The sequence below is a fragment of the Myotis nattereri genome (genome assembly GCF_964212035.1).
Source record: "Myotis nattereri genome assembly, chromosome: 1".
In the NCBI taxonomy this organism is placed as follows: Eukaryota; Metazoa; Chordata; class Mammalia; order Chiroptera; family Vespertilionidae; genus Myotis; species Myotis nattereri.
The window spans coordinates 5,349,044-5,373,398 of NC_138075.1; positions in this window are offsets into that span (position 1 = coordinate 5,349,044).

Below are 24,355 nucleotides of genomic sequence, written 5' to 3' on the forward strand. Positions count from 1 at the left end.
CCAGCTGGATTTCTAGGTCCAGGTCCATTTAAGGGACTAATGTTCATCATGAATGTCCAAGAGAGACCATGGTGAAGTGTTTTCAAAATTATTTGTCTGGAGAATCTTTTTTTTTCCTTCCAAATAATAGCTTATGGGCAGGGTTCATGGTCAGCGAACTATGGTCCTCAGGCCTATCTGGCTAGCCACCTATCCTATCTAATAAAAGAGAAACATGGTAATAGGCGTACGACCACTACCCTTCCCATTGGCTAATCAGGGAAATATGCAAATTAACTGTCAGCCAAGATGGCGGCCGGCAGCCAGGCAGCTTGAAACTAACATGAGGCTTGCTTGCTTCAGTGACGGAGGACTCCAATGTTCCCCGCCTGCCACTGCAGGCCTCTGAGCTTGCAGTTTAAGAAACATAGTTACAAAAATAGAAGCTAAACAAAACCCCAGAAACCAGCTTTCAGCTAGCTGGGATCTCAGACCTGGAGTTGATACAGAGTTTCGATTGTAGAACCTAAACAAACCAGATATCTGCTTTCAGGAGCGGAGGCCTAAGAGCTGGAGCCTCAGAGCTAAAGCTGGCTCAGAATACAAAAAAAAAAAAAAAAAAAAAAAAAAAAAAAAAAAAAAAAAAAAAAAAAAAAAAGAGGAGCAGTTGGGAGCTTCAGTCCCAGCCTGAAAACAGCCCTCAGCCCCTCACCCAGACTGGCCAGGCACCCCAGTGGGGACCCCCACCCTGACGGGTGTGTGACCAGTTGCAAACAGCCATCATCCCCTCATCCAGGCTGGCTGAGGGGGGACCCCCACCCTGATCCGGGACACCCTTCAGGGCAAACCAGCCAGCCCCCACCCGTGCACCAGGCCTCTATTCTGTATAGTAAAAGGGTAATATGCCTCCCAGCACCGGGATCAGCGGAACCGCAAGGTCTCCTGGCACCGGGATCAGCATGACGGGGGGCAGCGCCCAAACCCCCTGATCGCCCTGCGGCTCTCTGTGTGACAGGGGGCAGGGCCACAACCTCCCTATCGGCCCTGCTCTGTTCCTGACAGGGGAAGACTCCCCAACCCCCTGATCGGCCCTGCTCTGTGCCTGACAGGGGGGAGCTCCCCAACCTCCTGATCATCCTGCGGCTCTGTGTGTGACAGGGTGCAGTGCCCCAACCCCACCACCCCACGGGTCCTGCTCCGTGTGTGACAGGGTAGAGCCATAACCTCCCCATCAGTTCTGCCCTGAGTGTGACAGTGGCGGCACCCCAACCCCCTGATCGGCCCTGCTCTGTGGGTGATAGAGGGCGGTGCCCCAACCCCCCCCCCCCCCCCCCACGGGCCCTGCTCTGTGATGGGGTAGAGCCATAACCTCCCCATCAGCCCTGCCCTGAGTGTGACAGTGGCGGCGCCCCAACCCTCTGATCCGCCCTGCTCTGTGAGTGACAGGGGGGAGCTCCCCAACCCCCTGATGGGCCCTGCTCTGTGTGTGACAGGGGGTGGCGCCGCAACCTCCCCATCGACCCTGCCTTGAGTGTGATAGGGGGCGGTGCCCCAACCCCCCAATCGGCCCTACCCTGAGCATGACTGAGGGTGGCATCACAACCTCCCGATCCGCCCTGCTCTGTGCATGACAGGGGGCAGTGCCCCAATTCCCCAATCGGCCCTGCTCTGAGCCTGACCAAGGGCTGCACCTAGGGATTAGGCCTGCCCCCTGCCACCCGGGAGCAGGCCTAAGCCAGCAGGTCGTTATCTCCCGAGGGGTCCCAGACTGTAAGAGGGCACAGGCCAGGCTGAGGGACCCCCCCCCCCCCCGAGTGCACAAATTTTTGTGCACTGGGCCTCTAGTTTTGTAAATAAAGTTTTATTGGAACACAGAACTGATTGCTTGTTGACATATTCTCTACAGCTACTTTTGCTCAACAAGAGCAGAATTAGGTTCTTGCAATAGAGACTGTATCTGGTTCTTTGCAGAATAAGGGTATAACCCTGTAGAGAATACTAAAATGGGCTCCCTTTTCTTTTTATTACAAACTTAGAGTCTCAGTATTGATCCTCATAAGTCTTATAGCCAGCATAGTTTTCCCCTTATTTTTTTTTAAATATATAGTTTTATTTATTGCAGAGAGGAAGGGAGAGGAAGAGAGAGATAAACATCAATGATGAGAGAGAATCATTGATTGGCTGCCTCCTGCATGCCCCACATTGGGGATTGAGCCCACAACCTGTGCATGTGCCCCAACTGGGAATTGAACTGTGACCTCCTGGTTCATAGGTCGACGCTCAACCACTGAGTCATGCCAGCTGGGCTAGTTTTTCTCTTCTTAATGATAAGATGGGACTTATCCCTAGAGAGGGTCATTATGGGCCACATTTAGAGTTATATAACAGAGCTCTTTTACTTTCCATTCACAGATAAGTTATGTAAGACCCAGTCTGTGAGTATGACATCCCTGAAATCATGAAGATGGCCAGTTCCTGAATGGTGAATGGAAGTCTCTTCTATGTGGGGCTGAGAGCGAGAAATTGGAGCAAGAGGCATGTCTCTATTGCATTGTGCACCCAAACTGGAGGGCCATTCAAAGTCCCCCAGTGAGCTGAAGTGCTGCTGAGCTCCCGCCTGGTGTGTGCCAATAGTTACAGGGCCTAGTAGGCAACTTGCTTTCGCTGGAGGTTTACATTTAGCTTTATGTTCTTTAATTTTTTCTTTGTTGCAGATTGGCTCCCAGTGAACTGAATATTAAAAAGATATTACAGGGAGGAACAACAGCCCGGCTGATTGTTTTCTCCCAAAATGGAAGCGATGATGAGCGAACGCTTTCATTTACATAAACAATCAGTTAAAGGGGCCTCACTGAACGTGAGCATTTATATTTGATGACATCCTGATTGTAGCCATAAATAACAATATTTTTACTGTTGGGTGATAAACCTCATTACTCAGCATGTTTTAGGTGAGTGCGCACTTAACGGGGTGATAGGGAGATGATGGAAGGCGATGATGGGAGATGAAGGAGAGTGCTGGGCAGAGTCGGGGGAGAGCACCTTGCAAATGAAGGTGGGTAATGTATGACTTCACCCAGGGCCCCGTATGGTGAGGCCTTTGATTCATCCCGGGCTGACATGGACAAATGAAATATATTGAAGCAGAAAAGAGAGGTCACTCACCCTACAAGCCTGTGTCCAGAGACAAAATGTGCCAGGCTCTGTCCTTGATGAGCTGGTGGTCGGGAGGGATGACAGGGGCCCCCACAGCCAAGTGATGGCAGGGCCATGGGATGAATGCATTGGAGCAAAGAAAACAAGTTCCCCAGAGTAGTTTTAGTTGTGTACGTGATTCTGATTTTATCGTTTTGTTCTTTTGCTTTGTTTTGCCTTTTGACTGTTTATCTATTAATTTTAAAATTTTAGTTTCAAATTCTTGTACTAAGGTCTCACTTACTTCCGTAAAGCTCACTCACCTTTGGTGCACAGACTGATGACTTTTTATATATGTTCCCACTTAGCTGACTGCCATCCTGATCAAGACACAGAATATTCCAGCAGCCTAGAGGTCAAGTCTTCCTTTTTAAATAGGAATTCTTGAATTAATCAAATGTTTTAAACCCAAGGGTACCCTTCTTTATAAACCCGGATAAAAAGATGATAGAGGCAATTATAAAAATACTTTAAGAAAAGATGTGAAAGAGACAGGTATTTGGTTAAGCCAGATACTTCCATCTGATGTTTCTGTAAAAGTATTTTGTGAATAATATTAACATTTAAATCAGTAGGCTTTTGGGTGAATCAGATTGTCATGCATAATGTGGTGGGCAGGTCTTAATTATTAAGACCCGCAATCAGGTGAAGGTCTTAATAGAAGAATGGCCTTCCCTGAACAAGAAGGAATTATGCCAGCAGATGGCCTTTGAACTTGAACTGTAACTCTTCCCTGGGTCTCCAGACTGCTCCCTAAGCTGCAGATTTTAGACTTACAAAGCTTCCACAATCATATGAGCCAACTCCTAAATCTTCTCTCTCTCTCTCTCTCTCTCTCTCTCTCTCTCTCTCTCTCGCTCTCGCTCTCGCTCTCGTTCTCTCTCTCAAAATATACATATCCTGTTGGTTCCATTTCTCCAGATAACCCAGGCTAGTACACTCCACAAAACCATCCTATTTTGGTGGTTTTCATGATGCTAGGCAGCAACCTCTTAAAAAAAAAGAAAAGAAAAAGAATGGTCTTTGATGTTCTGAAGGCCTGTGTTGGAATTTTGGCCTGGGAACTGACTAATGTTTTTACAGCCACAGGTGTCTTAGCCTTACTCTCATTGTTATAGAGGGGTAATGAAATCTGTGCTCTAGTCTACTTGAGAGAATTAAATGTTTTTTTCTTTTTATTGATTTCAGAGAGAGGACGGGAAAGGGACCGAGAGTTAGAAACATCAGTGAAGAGAGAGAATAATCTATCGGCTGCCTCCTGTTTGCCCCTTACTGGTGGTGGAGCCCACAGCAACCTGGGCATGTGCCATGACCGGGAATTAAACTGTGACCTCCTGGCTCATGGGTGGACACTCAATCACTGAGACACATTGGCCAGGCTACTTGCGAGAATTAAGTGATGAGTTATATTTCACCTGGACTATGATGAACACTGGACACATGTGGGCTCCTCCTCCTTCCTTCTGAAGGCAGACCACATTCTCCCAAAGAAAGTCAGCAAAGAGAGAATTGGGGACAAAGGTGAATGAAGCGCCAATTCCTTCCCTTTAATTCAAGTTTGATCCCTATGGCTTAGCTTCATCAGAAACTGGTCAAACATTGGATGGCTTGGGGAGGGACTTTAACCTGGAGCAAGACAATGAAATAAAAGAAGACAGATAGTTACAAAATAAGGTCTCTGGTCCTAAATATTTCTGTTTATTTCCCTCACGGATGCCCTGATGTGTTAACTAGCATTTGGCTATTTCACAGTTGCTACAATCATTTTGTCAAAGGTTGTAGGGTTTTCTTTATCTTTGAAGAAAAAGTTAGTTTACAGTTTATTAACTGAGAGTACTGGAAATTCCTCCCAAGGGCTTTTCAGCTGCAACAAGACCTCAGAAAAGTGAATCCTTAGCACCAATCTGGAAGACTTAAAAACATGAATAGCTATCATTGAAACAGCAGGGGGAAAATAGATTCTCCTTTTTACTCTCTTTGCACTAGGAATCAAGTTTTATTATTTTCCTCATAAACACCTTGAGTCTGACTTTTCAGTCCCACTCCACTCCCCAAAAACAAATAGCTACTTTCTATAATGATGATAATTATATAGCGCCTAAGGGCTTAAAACACATCCACTTGCATGCTTTCTATTAACATACAATGAGCTCACCCCAGAAAAGGAAGATATTTGTTGATTACCTCTTTTTTAGTCAGAGGAATTGAAACACAGGGAGGCTGACTGGCTTAACCTAAGTCAGGTAGCCACAGGTGGCTGAGAAGGGTCTAGAAACAGGTCTCTTTGGGTACTAAACCTGTGCACTTTTTTTGTGATAATGAGCTGTATGTCCACATTAAACACATTGAACAACCAAGCTGAGGACCAGCTTCCTCCCAATACCTAGGTCCCGCCCTCCACCTTGCTTATTATTTTTCCTTCCCATCTTTGGAGACAGATCCAGATATGTTTAGATCTTGATAACTCAAGACTCATTCCCACTCTGAGCCCAACATTATCAGAGTGGGAATGAGTCCCTCCCATGCAGGGGAGTTGCAGCCATTGGTGCCCGAGTGGAAGCGCAAACTGAAAGTGCAGCCAGAAACGCAGTAAAAACAGACTATTCACCCAGTTTCTGCAACGTGTATGACAGGTAATTCCGTTACCTTTGACCTTGGATGTGTGTGCCATGTGGTATGTGCCCCTCTCTCAGCCCCTGCTGTACATTCAGACCTGGGGCGGGTGGCATGGGGCTGGCTCGAGGGGCAAGAGCCTGGGTGAGCATGGGCAGGAGGCTCAGAGGAGGGACCTGTGTTGTTTACTCTGCAAGTGATGGAGATTCTCTCATGGTCCAGAATGAATTGTCCCTTGGGGCCCTCAGCAAGAATAACATGATTCACTTTTATAGCAATGCCTGTTATACAAAGTCTTTGGTTGCTGGAGGAAGCCGTCTCATCGGGCATGCTTGCAGGGGGACTCTCTTGTGCCCTTTTCTCTCTCTTGCCCCTAATTTTCTCAAGGGCACAGGAGATGCCTGGCATGCGGGATGGTAATGAGGTGGCCGACTTTTCTAACATCAGAATTTCAATAAGGACGGAATTTGCCTCCAAAGAGGACAGTGATCTTTTCATGAACACTGTCCTTTGTCCTGAGGCACCGAAATCCCCAAATCCCTGAAATATTTCATCTGCAGATAAGATAATGTTGCTCTAGCCTGGGTTGAAAAAGAAAGAGGGGGGGAAAAGCCATCTATCAGATGTAGCCCGGAAAGTCTTGTTGCTTGGGGAGAAGGTAAATTAAAGGCTTCTATCTTATCTGTATTTCAATTAAAATCTTATTTTTGGTCCCCAGCAGTGCAGCCCGTCGAAGTCTTTCCACAGGAATAAAAAAAATAATGCCATTTTCATAGTTGGACGTTGGAGAAATCTTCAATGGGCATTTCTGTATATGACATGGGCTATTTTTCATGTGTGGGAGAAAGGACACAAATAATGTTTTGAAAGAGATGGGAAACTTTGCAAAGGTGGAAAGGGCAGCGGATGGGGTACCCTGGTGATTCTCTCTTGCAGGGTCTCCCCTCCCCCAACTGAGCCCTCATTGGAATATTTGCAAACCCACCTCATGTACTTAAGAAGTCACAGCAAAGAGGGCGGAGGGGACAGACCCAGGGAAAGGAGTTGGGAGCTGAATATCTGAATATCTTGTCAGAATCTGTTCGGATGCTCAGTTCAGGGTCAGCAAAGATGATGGAGAGAGAGAAGCCAGTGTTGAGTTAGAGGATGTTGTCCAGGAAAGGAACTTGCCCTGAAACAGCCCTAAGCCCCCATCCCATGAACAGCCATAGACTAAAGCAGGCGTCAAGCAATAGATCACTTGATCAACCGAGCCATCAATAAAGCTATATTCAAGGAGATACAAAGCTATATTCCAAAGTAACATAAATCAAGTGTAAAATGTGAGTTTTCAAGCTGTAGGAAGGAAACCTGAATGAGGAGTTTCTGTGTGCAAGTCTGTGCTGTGTAACTACGGGTGGGAGGGGCGGGGAGGAGGGGAGGAAGAAGCTGGCCCTGGGCTGCAGGGAGGAGGGAGGGAGGAGGAGAGAGGAGGGAAGAGGGAGGAGGAGGAATGAGGAGGGAGGAGGGAGGAGATATGGACTATATGGCTGGCTTTGTTGCAGGTAACCAAGACAAGGTTCAGCAGACCTTCTCTGTACAGAGTTAGATCATGAACGTTTCAGGCTTGGCAAGCCACAAGGTCTGGGTCATGGCCACCCAGCTCTGTGGGTTCTGAGCAGAAGCAGCCCTCAGCGACATGCCAGTGAGTAGGCCCAACTGCGCTGATATGGGACTTTACTCCTGGACACTGAGATTAGAATTTCATATCATTTTCACCTTTTCAAGTATTCTTCCTTTGACTTTTTTTTTTTTTTTTAATCCTGTAAGAACCAGCCTCCACTCCCAGACCATGCAAAGTGGACGATGGCCAGGTGGCCCGGCAGGAGTAAGTTTGCCTCTTACCTTCTTACTGCCATGACATCATCAGGGTCCTTGCTAAAGGTGCGAGTTAGAAAATGCAGGCTCTGCGGTGTGAGGCAGCCCCTCGTCCTGCCCAGACACTCCGTTTGCACGGGGAAGGTGGGGGCATGTCCTCAACAGTCACTGTCGTCATTAGGAGGAGTGGTGGGTGATGGTATGAGGAGGACTGGCTGCCTTACTGAGCGACCTTTTCCTGGGCACTTCCCCAGGCCAGGCACCATTCCACATGCCTTTCCAACTCCTTAACCTTAGATCCACACCATGAGGTCGGTATTCTTTCTACCAATGCTTCGCAAATGAGGAAACAGGCCAGGGTTCGGCTAACTCGCCAGAGGGCACACTGCTGATGAGAGGTGGATCCAGAGCCTCTGGGCCTGGGATCGGAGTGGGAATGTGGGCCGCGCCCATGGAAGCACAGTGCGGGAGCCCAGGACTCAGGCCAGAGATCAGGACTCCACCCACGCGCCAGTCCCAGGACCAAGCATCCCACCCTTTGGGCCTCGGTTTCCCCAGTGGTGGAACAGGCCATGATTGTGCCAAGTTCATAAAGTGAGGTGGAGGAATAAGAATCAATGGTCGGTGACCAGGGCCTGGTCATGTGGGCAGATGTTTCCATTCGCTATGAATTACGCACGTTTTCAGTAACTTGGCCACACGTGCTGCGGTGCTGTATTGCTTTGAAATGGCCCCTTTCTGACTTGGAGAGGTTCTTCTTGAGTCATTTTATTGCGTCAGGATTTGGCCCATGAGGCTGTGCTCACTCTACCACGAACATAAAGTCTGTGGTATTTTAAACAGCCTAGACGGGTCCTGAGGGTCTTACAGACAGGCCCTGGGCCCCCCAGGAGTACACATGGAGTCCCACACTTGGTGTGGTCTGGACCCAAGTGACACGAAGCACGCTTAGAGGATGCAGAATCGGCGGGCTCTGAGGGACCTGGAGGGGGGTCTGCTCTGACCCCTGGCTCTGAGGGCACCACATGCACATTAGGGCCGCCAGTGCTCTGGCTGCAGGGGTCCCTGGCTCCTCTCACCTCAGGGGAAATCCATGCATCAGCTCAGCTAAACTCCACCCGGGTTTACGTGAAGCCCAGATTGTTTTAGGTGATGGGATTCCTAAGTTTTGGGTACGCTTGTTTTCTTTTCAGTTGGTTTTAAAATCAAGACAGGAACCTGCCACCACACCCCCAGTGCCCCCCCACCCCCCCTGCAGAAGTGCCAGTGACCTGACCACCTGATGTGCAGGGTAAAGGCCACACGCAGGGCCCTTTGGACTCTCGCTCCCCCCAGGAGCCGCAGCAGTTCTGCAGTGCTGTGACCACCTGTCAAGCATCTGAAAGCATGCACCAGCCTCTCTTAAATCGGGGTGCACCTTCACATGAGGGGCAGCTCAGGAGGCACACTCTCCCCGCTTCGGCCGGGGCAGCCACGGCCCTGCCCTGGAGCCTGCTTGTGTGCTTGCATCGGAGGGCAGCCCTGCAACTTGAAGAGATAAAAGCAACAGGAGCAAAAGGCAAGCCCCTGCCAGGCCCCTAGGACTCAAAGGTCCGGGTCCTGGGAAGGTGGCAAACTAGTCAGGTTAGCGACATTCCCAGGAAGAGTCCACAATCTGCTCTTTCACCCAGTTGTGAGGCTGACTTAATAACCCAGCACCAGTGACTTAATTCTTTCGTAAATTGTTTTAAGAAACACTGTTTCACCAGTGCTCTTGTGGGCAGGGAGGGTGACACTGTCAGCAGGGGGGTGGGGGGGAGACCAAAAACATGGACTCAACAAGAGAAGCGGATGAGGAAAGCTGCAGTCAGTTCACGAGTCCTGAGGCTGCCGGCTCCATCTGTCCTGTTACCAGGAGCGTGACCCATGGTAAGACCCGTCTCTATGAGTGGGAGGACTTCTCCCTGTAGGTGTAAATGAAAGTTCTAAGAATAAGAAAGCTTATTCCACAGTTCTATTGTCAATGTTCCCTCTTATTCTTTCTTCCCTTTTACTTAAAGGTAGGATCTTAGAGCCAACAACCTGGTGTGTGGTCACCATGGTCACCATGGGAGCAGGGGCCCAGGAGAAGAGAATAGCCTTCGCCCTGAGGACTCACCATCCAGTGTGACAGGGCATCAGGCCCAGGTCCTCTAGGCGTCATCTCCCCGAAGTCTCCCTTACTCTTGGGGTGCACCCATTTACCCTTCAAGGTTCCACTGAGCTATTTCCTAGAGATGGCCTCATCTCTCACTGCCTCGGAGTTAACACTTCCTTGGGGTTATGGGTTCCAGAGCCGCCAAGCACTTTGGTTTCAACTCTGGCATCTCTGCTGGAACAGGATGATGGAGGCTGCTAGATCTCTGTTCCTTCATCTGTGTGGTGCGTGTACCTCACGCTCAGCTGGCGTGGCTGATCTGGGGATTTGATACATTACTACCTGGGGGCACTGAGGAGGCGCCTGGCAGAGGGGAGGTGGAGCTGATGGTTAGCCTGCGCCATGTCTGCACGGAGCCACTGCGATTAGGTTCATGGTGACATGGGCCTGTGTGCAGTGGCCCGGGAGCTGGAGCCACATCCGATGGCCTCGTTTCTCTCCCTGCACGTGGGCAGCATTTGGCTCCGGGTAGGGAGTCGATCATTAAGCCTTTCAATAAATACTTATTAAATCAAACACCCAGTAAGCATAGGCCAGGGCTCTAAGCTGTGGTTACAGGGAGCTTGAACAATATTTGTTGAGTGAATTAAGGAATGAGTATTAAGTTTGCAAAGAATAGGTGGTGACCAAAAGACCACCGGGCACCCCTGGCTTGGCCAAGGGCAGGACTCCGGAGGTCATCAGCTGATAACAGGCCACGGACTCCGGATGTGATCTTTACATCATGTTTTCCTGCTTTTGTTTGAACGAACAAATGTTCTCTTGATATTGCAGCCATCACACCTGCTAGCAAGGTGTTCAACGGCACTCAGGATCAACCTAATTTTTCTTTTTACTTTTTTTTAATTGCATTTATTGGGGTGACATTGGTTCATAAAACTGTGTAGGTTTCAGGTATACCACCATTCTACAGTACATCATCTGTATACTGTATTGTATGTTCACCACCCCAAGTCAAGTCTCCTTCCAGCACCATTTATCCCAATTTACCCTCTTCCACCTCCCCCTTCCCTCTGGAAATCACCATAATGCCTGTGTCCCTGAGTCTTCCTTTCTTTCTTTTTCTTTATTTAATCCATTTACCCCCTCACCCAACCCCAGTCCCTCCTCTCTGAAAGCTGTCTGTCTGTTCCCTGTATCCATGAGTTTGTATCCATGTTGTTTATTAGCTTATTTTGTTTGGTAGATTCCACACAAAAGTAACATGATATAGTACCTGGTTTTCCCTGACTGGCTTATTTCACTTAACATGATAATCTCCAGGTCCCCCCAGTGTGTTGCAAAGAGCACAATTTCCTTCTTTTTTATGGCTGAGTAGTATTCCATTGTGTGAACTAAGTCTTTCAAGGCTATCTCTGACTCGGCCAGGACCATGGGACTCTTCATCATATTAAAGCTTTCCACCTAGAGGAGTCTGGGAGATTTTGATGCCAGGTGTTCCAACTTCAGTTACTCCCGAACCCTCCCTCTGTTCTACCCATCGTCTCAGCCAAGGAATTCACTTCCGGCCGGTAACCTTTCCCTTTGCTCGGCACGTCCAAGCTGACTCGGACTTCATTCATCTTCCCGTTCTCTGTTGGTTCTGTTTTGGTTTCTCTGTGTCCTTCCTCCCCAAGGGGGACACTCTAGGTAGCACTTGTGTTCGCTGCCATCCAGCCCAGGGATCCGCCTTCCCTTTGACACCCTCATAGATAACTTCCCTGCTTTCTCCTCACCCCGTAGCATTGATAAGAAGTGGGTACACACATAGCCCTGCTCTCCGAGGATTTCTGAGTTGCTGCCTCTGGGCATAGGGTCAGTCTGTTTCTGGACCTATGTGAGTTTTGGCTGATGAGACGTGAGCTGAAGAAACAAAGGCCACATCTAGCCACACTATTCATTTACACACAAAGCCCCTCCAGGTCCCTTTGTCCCTTTGCTCTGTGACCAGCAGCATCGAGATGGCAGCTGACCCATCAGCAACACTCTTGGAATGAGGAGGTCAGAGGCAGACCTATGACCGACCTGGAGCGTGAGAAAGGAGTAAAGTGTAGTTGGTGTAAATTACAAACATCTGAGGGTTTCCTGCTACCACTTTCTACAACCTTAATCTACATTTCCTTCCAGGTTATAATGGCCCAGTCATGGTCTGTGCCATGTGGACGAAGTCCATGTAACTTTTTTCATAAGGCATCAGCCAAACATTTCAAGATCTGTAAATGTGCATCCATGTGCTTCTTATGCTAAATGCCCTACGCTATGTTGCCGAGTCGTGTGCTGAGGATCCAATCCTGGCATTTCTTGCAGTTGAAAAGTAGCCTAAAGCTGCCTAACAGAATGTTACTCTTTAGTGGGAGGGGCTGGAATAGATGATGGTGGCGGGCAGCCTTATGAGCCATTGTGTCTGATGCAGGGTTCGCTTAGGCTCATTCATAGTGTGGAGTCATTTCCAAAAGCCAGTCGCCCCTCCGCGTGGCAGTGGCATCTAATATTTCTAAACATATTTCGCTCAGTGACACCTTAATGGTATACAATAACACTGGGCCTCCCTCTCAGAAAAATGGATACTCTCATTTCTCTAAACGTTGGGCCTTTAGCTTCAACCATTTCCATTTAAATGCAAATTTCAATCATGCTGCCTTTCTGGGTGCCAACGTGAGAGTGTGTAGAACTGGTAGCAGCTGGAATCCAAATTTCAGGGGCTGGGAGCTGCTCCCTGCGGGATCCTAAACAAGTTCAAGTGGCTCCTTTTCCTCTTGTCCCCTTGGTGCTAGGATTGCCTCAGAGGAAATGCTTTGCTTCCATTGGCAGGAGTAGCCAAGTGAGGAGCAAGGATGGCACCCAGCACAGGAGACTCGGAGACGAGGGTACCATATGGAGGCCCCTGAAGTGACCCAGACTTGTCCCTTAGTCCTGGATGCTCACAGACAGAACCCGGGGCCCAGGGAACCCTCAGAGGGTCCCCAGCCCAGGCCTCTGTCACCCCCAAGTCCTGAGTCGAGTCCCTGCCTTCCTGGCCTGATTGACCCCTCCTTGTCTATGGACAGACTTCTGGGGCCCAGGCCAGGAGGACAACCCCTACCCCCCAGTAGGGCAGAAGGGTTGGCATAACCTGCAGAGGGATTTGCTGAGCTAAGATTTTAGGGGTAAAGTGGGGGTGTTGATGGCCCTCAAAGTGCAACTAGTGCAAAAGCCTGGATCCACTGAGTAAGACTGCTGGGACTTCAGACAATTCGGGAAGCTTCTCTCTTAGAGGAAAAACACAAGTTCTGGAACCATTCGGCCTTGGTTCAAATCGAACAATGTTGTTCCAATTAAACTCGATGGGATGGTGTTCAAGTGCATTGACCCGGACCTGCAGTTTTCACAAACATCAGTAGAACCAGGAATGGCAACTGCACCTCATGAGGCCGTGGTCAGGACACCCAGGCTAATCATTCACGGAAGAGGCTCAGGATAGTGCCTGAACCCTGTGTGCGCCCTGGAGGGTATTGAGGGGCAGCGCAGGGATGAGGAGCTGGATGCAATGCTGTATGTATCCCTCCTTTGTCACGTGGTCATTCCCTCTGCTTGGAGCAGAGAAATCCTTCCAGACAAAAGACCTTTTCTTGCAAAGGAAAGGATGCAGGATGCGCGGGGAGGCCTTGTCTTGAGACCAGGGCAGCCTGTGGGGAGGCAGCATGGGAGAGGAGATGGGAGTGAGCCTGCTGTGGAAGGAAGGAAGGGAGGAAGGAAGGAAGGCAGGGAGGAAGGGACGGAGGGAGGGAGGAAGAAAGGGAGGAAGGGTGCTTTTGTAGCCAGTGAGCCATGTGTGAGCCTCAGACCTCAGGCTTGCTGGGCAGAAACCACATGTCATCATCATTGGGAGCCGGTAGAATTTACTTAATGTTCTGTGCCCTAGTGGGTAGTGGGATGTGTCTGAGTGAAGATGCAGGCGGCTCTAGGTTGCATTCCTGGGAGACAGTGTCAGGGCCACGGGAGGAGCCACCCTATGAGGCGCAGTGGAGCAGCTCTGAGGAGGGTCTTTGCACCGCCTACACGCTTCTGAGAACAGAACTCACCAAAACCTGATCCTTGGTCAAGCCGAGCACTGGCTGCTGGGTGGAGAAGCAGAGAAAACCGAGCTCTATGTAGCAGGTAAAATACAGAGCTAAACGGATGTGATTGGGACCGATCATGACCTGGAAAGCAAGCGAAGGTGGGTGGCGTTCGCCCCAGGCTGGTTCGTGTAAGTGTCTTGGTCAGAGGACCCAGAGGGGGGCTGATGTCCAGCTGGGAGGGTTTCCAGGTTTGCCTTGTAGAGTGTTGTGAAGAGACGAGGGCACAGACGTGAAAGACAGCAGCAGGGGAAGGCAAGGGCTGGTAATGCAGCTGAACAAGAGCCCATGGCCACAGAAGAGCCAATCAGAGCAAATTAGGGGAGTGCATGCCTGGATGGGGTTCTTCTATGAGATCAGGAATTTCTTAAGAGCAGGAAGGAGGTTGCACTGAGAGGAGACATGCTTGCTATGTGCTTGTTCATCGAATGGATGGATAAAGGCGTGGATGGCTGAGTGACTTTGTGGATGGGCTCACTAAATGCTTCTCCTTCCTCCCACTTACATCTCCAGCAGGGCTCACCTGCTCTTCCCTCTGCCAGTGGTGCCCCTCCCTGACCTCTCCCACTGGTGGCCCCATCTTGTCATTTGGCTTCTGCTCAGATATCCATCAGCCGACCCCTAGGGGCTAGCTCCTCTGCCTGTGACCCCATCACTTGTCACTCACCATCACGCAGCCCTGACCCATGATGTTCCAGCCACTCACCCATCGTAGGAACCTGCTGAAGCTGTGTTTGTTGGGTATCGTGTGCTCTCTAGCCCGCTCTGGATTGCCAGCTGCACTAGAGCGCAGGGTGTGGGGATCTGCTCACCTCTATTTTCCCAGAATCAGAGGCTGACCCATGGCAGATGCTCAATGACTCTTGGTAGAATTTATCATTGACTCTGTATCCACCTTCCTGTAGCTACTGTTTGTAGAGCACGGAGGTCATCCTAGGCCCTGTTCTTCACAGTCATTCCTGCAGATCTTTGTGCTTCTATGAAAATAGATACTATCAACTGCACTTTATAGATTGGCAGCCTTAAAAATGTGTGTGCGCGCGCACACACACACACACACACTGTTGTTCTTTGAGGATGAAGCCCCTGCAGATCTCTGTAAGTAATGGGAAAGGTCCGAACTTTGTGGGCTGGGACCAGCTGGCCAAGAACCCAAGGCGCAGGGGACAAGCAGGGCGAGCATTTAAGAACATCCCCTCCCCGGGCCAGTCCCGGTTTCCCAGGGCCAGGAATGCACAAGGAACGGCAGGCTGACTCCCAGCAGATGGGGCGCCCTCCCTTCGGGGCAGGGCCAGGCTAACTGGAGGCAGATGTTGCAGCTTCAGGAGTCAGGCCGGTCCCTGTATGTTTGGGAGAACTTGAAAGAATTCTGGAAGAGCCATCAATCTTGGACTGGAGCCTTTTATCAACCTCTAATTTATCATGGTCTCTTAATTACTTTGACTGGAGAAGTCGTAATCCATATGTATTGGAAATTTGCTCGGCACTGGCCTGCTTCTCATGACCAGGGCAGTTCTTGACACATGTGATTTAACTTAGGGCGATTCCGCTCGGCGGCCACTTGCTTCTCGGTCCCTTTGCTGGCAGGGCTCAGCCACGCCTCAGACGTTCTCTGACCATCTCCGTGGCGCCCAGTCCCGCACTTGCATGCAAGAGACAAGCAGGAAGAAGAGAGAATCACTCTCAAGCAACCTGATCTCGACTGGAGGAAACAGACAAGCAGACAATTCTCCTTGACAGTGATAAATGGCACGGGGGCCCAGCAGGGGCTGCTGCGTAGCAACCAAGGAAAGGCACATGCCTAAGCCAAGGGCATCAGGGGCGGCTGCGTGCAGGAGGCAACACCCTGTCCTGAGACGTGAAGGCCTTTGCAAATGAGGACTGTGCAAAGGCCTGGAAGAAGCAGATAACATGAAATGTTGGAGAATTAAAATTCGGCAACTGTGGCTGAAACTGTAGCAGGCAACTGCAGGCATGTGGATGGGGCCTGGCACAGGGTAGCACCTCTTCTCTGAGCTCCAGACAACCCAACGTGCCTACTCAGCATCTCTATTTGGTTGGCTGATGGGCCATCTCACACTCAATATGGCAAAAACGTGGCCAAAACTCTTGCTTCCCTCACCTCCCCTGCTCTCTGCTCCCAAACCTACCCCATCTCCATGCTTCCCTGCCTCAGTCTATGGTGCCACCATGTAGCCATCCAGTCAGCCCTGACCTGGAAGTCAGACTTGCTTCTTCTCTTTCCTAAACTCCCTCATCCAGTCCATCCAAGAGTTCTGCTGGCTTATCTTCAAAAAGGGTCTGAGTCTGTTTCTCTATCCCCCCGCCCCCGCTGCTGCCCCCCCCCCCGCCCCAATTTCAGCCAAATTGAGGAAATGAGCTCCTCTTCGCCCTCCTTCTTCCTCCCTCATCTTATCTTTCAAATCTTTGCCCAATTGCTGGGTCTTAGCCATCCCAGATCACCACCTACTGGCTGTGTGACTGTGGACACGGTGCTTAAACTCTCTGCCTCCATGTGTAACTGTCAGAAGGATATGAGGAAGCACCCGCTGGGAAAGTTGTCTGCAAAGAGATTGCAGAATTATGTGCGTAAAATGCTCAAGCCAGTGGATGTCCCACTGCACCTGCGCAGTGACGAGGAGCTAGAATGAAACACAGCAGGGCAGGGCCACCAGTGACGCTAGAATTCATTTGGAATTCAAACAACATTGCAGCCCTGAGGCTGGCCTGGTCACAGGATGAGGAAAATGGCCCTGTGAGAAGATTCAGTCCTCAGAGGTTTGATGGTCCAGCAATCAGACTTCTTTGGGTTAATGTTTTCTCATCTAAAGAAGTGGGAATTGTAATATTTTCCTCTTGTTGAGGTATTTTGTGAGAACTTGGGCACACACTATAAGCTGTTTGAACAGATGTGAACATTTGGCAAAATCATGAATGGTCCACTTTACACACAAGGAAACTGAGGCAGGGTGTCCCAGTGAGGAGACTAGGTATAGTGGCTACATGTCAGACTACCCATGTCAGTCTCCAGAACCTGTGCCCTGGACCACAGGAGGGATGGGGAGGCGGGGGTGGCCTGCAGCTCCCTACATGGCAGCAGGAAGGAACTCAGCCCAGGACACAAGGAGGCCATTAGAGAAAAGCTGGGGGTGCCACTGTGTGATCAAAGGACTGTCCTATTGACCCCCAGGGGATGCGCTCTGAGAACCCAGAGCACACACACTCAGTCCTCCTGTGTCTGGGACACACAGTCCCACCTCCATGTCTCCATGAGTAGGATCTGTTGTAAGGGCCCAGGAGACACCCATGGCCTGTGCCTCCTGGAAATATCAGCGAGAAGGCTCCAAAGCTCCATCAAGCAGCACCAAGAAAGCCTGGGACAATGCTGGCCACACTGCGATTTTGCCCGGCCCAGAATAGTGCCTGGGGCAGCTTATACTCATTTCCCAGGTAGCCGTCTCTTTTTTGCACACTGGCCATGAAGTAATGGGACCTGCCCCCATGGGCTGTCCACCCCTGGGCTGGGCTGTGGGGCATGGACATGGACCCCTTGGAAAGCACACTTTAGGGTCCCACCTTCCCGCCTTTGTCCAGTTTTCCTTGTGAGTTTGTTTGTCTTTGGTGAAGGAGCAAGAGCACTGGAACACTGATGAGCAGATAGTTTTAGATTCTCATTAAAGTTGCCCCTGACGCCACGCTCATTAGAGCCACCCTGTTGGCAAAGATTCGCTCAGACTCAACCACAAGGATTCAGATTCTGTCGCATACGGAGGGAAGTCAGCGTGAGCTCTGTAACTTCCTAGGGAAAGGGGAATGTTGGATACAAACGGATCCCATCTGTCTGGCCTGGCCCATGCTTCTGCCCCCAGGCCTGAGGCGACCCTGTCTCATCCTCGCTCTATCTGCTACGGGACTCCATGGTCTGCCCTGGCATCAGCGTTTCTTTAGAAACCAAAGATTTCCTTCAAGCTTGGCTCAGACGTGGCCCTTCCCTTCTGTTCTGGTTTAAATAGTGTCCCCCGAATACTTGTACCAACTGGAAGCTCAGAATGCAGCCTTATTTGGGAATAGGGTCGTTGAGGTCTGGTCAAGTTACAGTAAGATCCTATTGGCTTAATGAGTGAGTAAGTTACAGTAAGATCCTACTGGCTTTAGGAGTGAGTAGGTGAAGAAATAATACAAGGAAAACTGTTGTAGTGTGAGTTGCATTCCCCCCGCCCCCCCCCCCCCCCCCAAGAGATCTGTTGAAGTCCCAACCCCTGATACCGGAAAATGTGACCTTATTCAGAAATAACTGAGATGACATCACACTCAATTAGGATGGGTCCTAATCCCATACGACTGGTGTCCTTATAAGAAGGGAAAACAGAGACACAGGGCAAAGAATGTCATGTGAAGACGGGGATACCCAGACACGGAAGGAAGACGACCTGTGAGGACAGGAACAGAGACTGCAGAGATGCCACCACAAGCCACCAAAGCCCGGGGCCACCAAAAACTGGAAGAGGCAAGGGAGAACCTTCTTCTAGACTTCCTAATGCCAAACCCTTTAATACAGTTCCTCATGTTGTGGTGACCCCAACCATAAAATTATTCTCGTTGCTACTTCATAACTGTAATTTTGCTACTGTTATGAATCATAATGTAACTATCTGATATGCTATATGTGTTTTCTCGTGGTCACGACCCACAGGTTGAGAACCGTTGCTCTAGAGGCTTTGGAGGGAGCACGGCCCTACCGACAGTCTAATTTTGGACTTCCAGCCTGTGGAACTGGGAGGGAATAAATATCTATGTTTAAGCCAAAAAACAAAACAAAACAAAACAAAACAAAAACCAATCCTACTGGCTTAGGATGGGCCTGATCCACTGACTGACTGATGTCCTCATCAAATGACAAAGGGCATCTGGACACAGAGCCAAGCACAGAGGGAAGCTGATGTAAGGACACACATGGAGAACTGCGTGGGAAGATAGAGGCAGACTTTGCAGTGATACGTCTCCGAGGCAAGGGCGCCAAGTGCTGGTTGGAGGTTTGGGCCATATTCTTGCTCACAGCTAGAAAGAGCCAATCCTGCCAACGTCTTGATCTCAGGCTTCCAGCCTCTGGAACTGTGAGGAAATAAGTTCCCATTGTCTAAAGCCACCCAGTTCCTGGTTATTTGTTCCGGCCACCCGCCCCAGGAAACCAACACCCCATCTCATTAACTGATAGGGGCGCCGTTGTGTGTCTGTTGACCTCACTGTTGCCCAAGATTTTCCAGGGCTGGGAGACTTCCATTGCCAAATCCAGGCCCAGCCTGCCCAGCACGAGGACCTGCCTCTAACCCCCTGGAGAAACTGAGGCAGGTCAGTTTCAGTCTTGATAACTCATGTCTCTCTCCCTCTCCCATGTGTCTCCTCTGCATCGGCGTCCTTCCTTTTGACTTCTGAATGTGTGATCCAGCTTTCTGTCACTTGCAGCTGACATCCAGGGAATGCTGAGAGCTCCCATGACACGTCAAGCACTGGGCAAGGCATGGAGGAGATAAAGCTGGCCTCTCAGGTTGGGTGGCACATCCCAGTTTCTGTCTGCTGGTGTCTTTCCTGAGTCAGACTCCCCCTGACTGAGGACACCACCTGCTGTGGCCCCCACATCTGTTACTCCTCAGGGCTTTTGGAGGGGGTATATTGATGGGGGTGGCTTTTGGGTAATGCACCTCTACTCCCAATCCATATGGATGGTGGCTCTTTCCCACAGCAAGAGAACCCTTGAGTGGCTCAGGTACCCTAATCAGGTGCCTGTCAGAGGAGAAGTGAGGGAGGCGGGGACAGAGGCCAGATACAGAGGGTAGATGCAACCACAGCCGGGTTGATGTTCCCAGGCCGAGCCAGTTGGAGATGAGGAAGTGTCTTCTGCCTGGTGGGTAGTGGTGCACCTGTAAGAAGTGGTGACAGGTGGCACAGACCAGTGATGGGGGATAGCCGTGGCAGGGAGATAGTATTGAGTAGTACTTGGTTGGTAGAGAGATCTAGGTGAGGGGAGGTCTGTGAGGAGTCATGGATAGATATCTGGGCAAGCATGGGGTGAGGTTGAGGTGGGTGTCTCCAGGCACATGATAGGAGGTAGAGCGGGAAGTGGTACAGGCAGGAGAGAGGACCCTCAGATGGGAGGATTCTGCCCCTGGAAGCACAAGGCCTTTCCTAGAGGCCGAAGGACCAGCCTCCACTCACTACTGTAATCACTATCCTGGGGGGAGCTCCAGGCCCAACACCCAGTGCCAGAGAGAAGGTACAAGACTCCAGAGTAGGGTTGGAGATGAGTGACACTCTTGGAAAATGCCCAATGGAGTCTCCAAAAGCACAACAAGAGCCAGCATCCAGGATGGCTTGGGTGTGGTCTCCGGAGACTCTATCAGGATCCTTAGGTCATTCCAGGTCAGCACCAGGGACCACTGGGGGAGGTGAGAGGGAAAAGAGCAGCGTTTGGAGAGAGCAGGTATGGGTGTTCATCCAGGTAGGCCTCCAGCTTCCAGACCCCTTCCTGGGCACCCATCTCTGGAAATGCTTTCCTGTCCACAGCCCCACCATGGTCTCAGTGACTTGTGAATGGGACATTGTGAGGAATCAAGATGGACCAATTTTAGAAGGTGGCCATATGGTGTCTTAAACCATACGGTGTAGTGTAAGGGCTGCATCTGCATCAGAAATAAATAACAAGAAGTGATGGAGGAAATAAGTTACAATAACTTGGTCATTTCCAGGATGATAAGATTAATAATATAAACAGGGTGGGGCAAATGTAGGTTTTACAGTTGTGAATATGTGAAACAGAGTTTATTATTGTATTATTCTGTATTAATTATTATATTATTTTCCATACGAGCAACTGTAAACCTACTTTTGCCAATCCCCATATATTTCTACATGCCTCGCAGAATTTAAGATCAGCTGCAAAGGGGAGGCCATGCAGGATATTAAAAGTTTAACGAGGTGCAGTTTCAGAGGTGTTAACATTTGACAACCAGAAACAGCAGTAGCTAAAAACTTATAATCTGAAACAGACGATGAATGATGGGCTTGCTGGTTGCTTGCCCCGGGCACCATTCTGGCCTGCAAGGGTGTCTGAGGAGGAAAGAAATCAACCTGAACTCTAGGCTGGCATGTGAGCCAGCGGAACACTTAGCCTGGGCGCCTCAACCCTAAAACAAGATGGCCTTGTGGTTTGTTGGCCAGATGAAAGTGATGAATGGGAGCTTCTGGCACAGCCCCAGGACCATGGTGGGTGCCCATGGCAATGCTGATAGTGGGCCTTGGTGCAGGTGTTGCCAAGGTTTACCAACGTTAAGAAGTTTCCTACGTTGGGAAGGTGCAGAGGGGCTGTTTTCTGCATTGTGCCAATTGTCCTTTGCTATCACTCAAACTTTCCATAATAATTTGATTTTGCCAAACATTCACATCTGTTCAAACAGCTCAGAGGGTAGTGAACTTGACTCAGCCACTCCTAACGGAATAACCCATTTATTAAGAGGGTTTCGGCGGCATTGCTGGAATGTGTCCAGGTGGCTGATTTCTACAGGAGAACGGAGAGGGAAAGTGGGCTCGGATGTGTCAGAAATTTAAACAAGGCCCCAAGAGAACTCTGGGAGGGGCCCAAGGAGCTCACCTTCCAAGCCAGCTTTCTGGATTCTTCTGTGATGCCTTACCTGCCTGGTCTGTGTGGGCATCACCTCTGGCTGCTCTTGTTTTTCTTTTTTCATGTGCACATTGGTCCCCCAAAGATTTCAAGGTCCTAGAAGGCAGGCTGCAGCTCCAGCATAATGCATTTGCTCATTCATTAATTCATTTAACTTTCATTCATGCTTTCATTTATTTATTTTTACTTGTGAGAAGTGCAGACTGTAGTCTTATTCAAAGGCCGGTCTAAGCTTGAATTCCATCCCATCTCTCACTGTGCATCTTAGTATTTATTTTTTTGTTGGAAGAGATGACATAGATAAAGTGGCAGCATCCCTCAAGGAGCACAAGCTCTAGTGAGAGGAACTGGTTTGCAAAGAACTAGGGATTGATTATAGATTATGGGTTATTACAGCATGGTGGTAAAACTCATGAGGATGTGTTGGACATTTTTTTCTATTGACAGATACTTTCCTATGTGCTTCATGTGCTCATTCAATCCTCACAAAACCCCAAGAGATCAATCTTTTTTGAAAAATCTCTAGTTGACAGTTAAGTCAAGGGGTTTATAGAACTTTCTTATCAGTGTGGTCTGTTCAAACCCATAACAGTGCCTGATGTTTGCAAAGCCCTTCACAGTTGTCCGATTCTCCCCATTCTTATCCATCGAATCCTCACAAGAACCCTGCACCGTGGGGATGGTATTTTTCAATACACTTTACAGATGAACCATTGAACCATGAGGAGCCTAGGAAACACGTCCAAGGTCACTGGGGCTGGAGCGGATTTCCCTCTAAGTTTTTACCTCCACAGCTGTCACCTCCGTGTTTCTCTGAGCTGAAGGCAGGGCGTTCATCCCAGAATTTGGCAGAAGTGCACACGTTGCTGGGGTCTCTGTCAGCACAGGCAGCCCAATCCTCTCTTCCCTTGTGCAGTGTATGACACTCTTTCCATCTCCATCGGGACCCTTGCATTTCCTTCTGGAACCTTCCCACTGCATTCTCTGGTTGTTTCTGACCATTCCTGTCCAGTTAGGTTTGCTTGCATTTTTTTTTTCAAGCAGCATCTCATTTCTGACTCCTCATGCCAGCTCTGATGGGTTCCTTGCATGATGGCTCTGCCTTTGATCTGGCTCCTGGGCCATTATGATGCAAAATGCCTTCCGTAAACTTCATTAACCTGCTCTCAATTCATGGAGGATGCTGCAAAGTCAGACCAGACCCTTCCCACCTTGTACTGCATGGACTAAACCCCTGGACCACAAGGCATCATCACTTTTATTACCTTTAATCTGTTTCTGAACCTGAATGATTTGTCTATACTCATCTGCATGACTTTGGCAAATGCCAATTTCAAAAGATGAAAGTTCACGCGTTTTCCTGGCGCCAAACACAGATACTTAGCCTGCTTCCTTCATCTGGTTTTACAAACCTATCAAAAAGAAAAGATTTCTCCTCCATAGCACATGTTATTATTTATAGGTACAGACACACTATTATTTTATATTATGATTCTGAATCTTTCAAATGTTTCCTGTAGCCTTTGTTCTGTTGTTTCTCTTATTAGAAACTGTCCTTTGATTTACTGCCTGGGATTGTTCTTTCTTTTCTTGAACATTTACTAGCTGTCAGGCATCTGGTGCAAAGCCCTGTGCCTTGAAGGACACAGACAAGGGCAAGACCCATGAGAAAGCAATTCCACCCCCAAAAAGGGGGCCAAGCAGCCTTGCCTGGTCTGACCATGTGAGTGGACCAGCACTGCGCTGTGGTTGAGTGTCTATGTAAAGGATCACACTTTGAGTAACAGCCCAGCAGGCAACATCTAATAATCCTCCCCTTGAACCACAACCAAGGGAACTGTGAAATCAACAAGTGGGACCCCATCACACTGAAAGACTTCAGCACAGCGAAAGCAACAATCAGCAAAATGAAACCACAACCGACAGAATGGGGGGAAATATTTGTAAATCATATACCGAGAAAAGGTTACTATCCATAATATATAAAGAACCCGTGCAATTCAATAGCAAAAATGATCCTATTTAAAACATGGGCAGAGGATCTGAATAGATATTTTTTCCGAAGAAGACATACAAATGGCCAGTAGGTCCACGGGAAGATGCGCACCATCACTAATCATCGGGGAAATGCAAATCAAAACCAAGTGAGACATCACCTCATACCTGTTAGGGTGGCCGCCAACGGAAAGTCAAGAAATAGCAAGTGTTGGTGAGAATGTGTAGAAAAGGAGTCCCTTGTGCACTTCTGGTAGGAATGCAAATTGGTGCAGCCACTATGAAAAGCAGCGTGGAAGTCCCTGAAAAATTAAAAATAGGACTGCCTTATGATCCAGCAATCCCACTTCTGGATTAATGGCTGAAAAAAATAAGATAAAATCACCATCTTAAAAAGATACCTGAACCTCTATAGTCCTTGCAGAATTATTACAATAGTCAAGGCATATGAATAATTAAAGTGTCCGTCAATGAATAAATAAATAAAGAAGTTGTTATATAGAATGAAATATCATTCAGCCACAAGAAAGAAGGAATTCCTGCCTTTTGTGACAACATGGATGAATCTTGAAGGTGTTCTGATAAGGGAAATAAGTCAGACAGAGAAAGATGAAGACTGCATGATCTCACTTACATGTGGAATCTAAGAAAAACTCATAGAAACAGATAGTAGGATAGTGGTTACCAGGGGCTGGGGCAGAGGGACTAGGGTAATGGGGAGAAGTTGGTCATAAACTTGAGCTTATAAGACAATGGAGTTCGTGGGTCTAATGTACAGCATGATGATGG